Source organism: Thermobia domestica, chromosome 18, assembly GCF_964235325.1.
Source record: "Thermobia domestica chromosome 18, izTheDome1.hap1.1, whole genome shotgun sequence".
In the NCBI taxonomy this organism is placed as follows: Eukaryota; Metazoa; Arthropoda; class Insecta; order Zygentoma; family Lepismatidae; genus Thermobia; species Thermobia domestica.
The window spans coordinates 133920393-133920983 of record NC_137471.1 but is presented as its reverse complement, the minus strand read 5'-3'; positions in this window follow the sequence as shown (position 1 = coordinate 133920983).

Here is a 591-nt window from a genome sequence, read left to right as displayed (position 1 = left end):
GTTGTTTTAGACAGCAAAATGTAAACACATTACGCATATAGACGATTTAACATATTTTGGGGGAGTAATTTTGTGGTTCATTAACGCTTACGGCACGGCTCAGCACCGGTTGTGTGTTAAAGACGTAACACACTCCCTGTGTTAAACGCCAACACCACGGGGTCTGTGTTGAACTAACACCGCATAGTGGTAGTCACGCTGGAACCACTGCCTTGTGTTAAAATTGAGTTGAATTAACACAACCATTTTTTACTGTGTAGGCTGTGGAATGAACATTAAAACCTCGGCCTCATTTTGAGCAACATTTCGAGACATTTTTCTCCTTGATTGGCCTATTTCTGAGTTGAAGAAGGAAATGATAAACAGCTAAAGTAATGATCATCTCTTCGTACAAACCTTAGTATATGAGTTAGTCTTTCCTGAAAGGTTTTCAACAAGCTAACAGTTTTTATGCATCATCAAGTAAGCAGTTGGCGTACAAAAGCAGTCGGTTATTGCTTGGTTTTCTACCAGATCTCCCAGGTATAAATATTACCTCTCTAGATCTCTTGGGAAAAAAAATGTTAATGTGCTTCAACTTCAATTTCAATC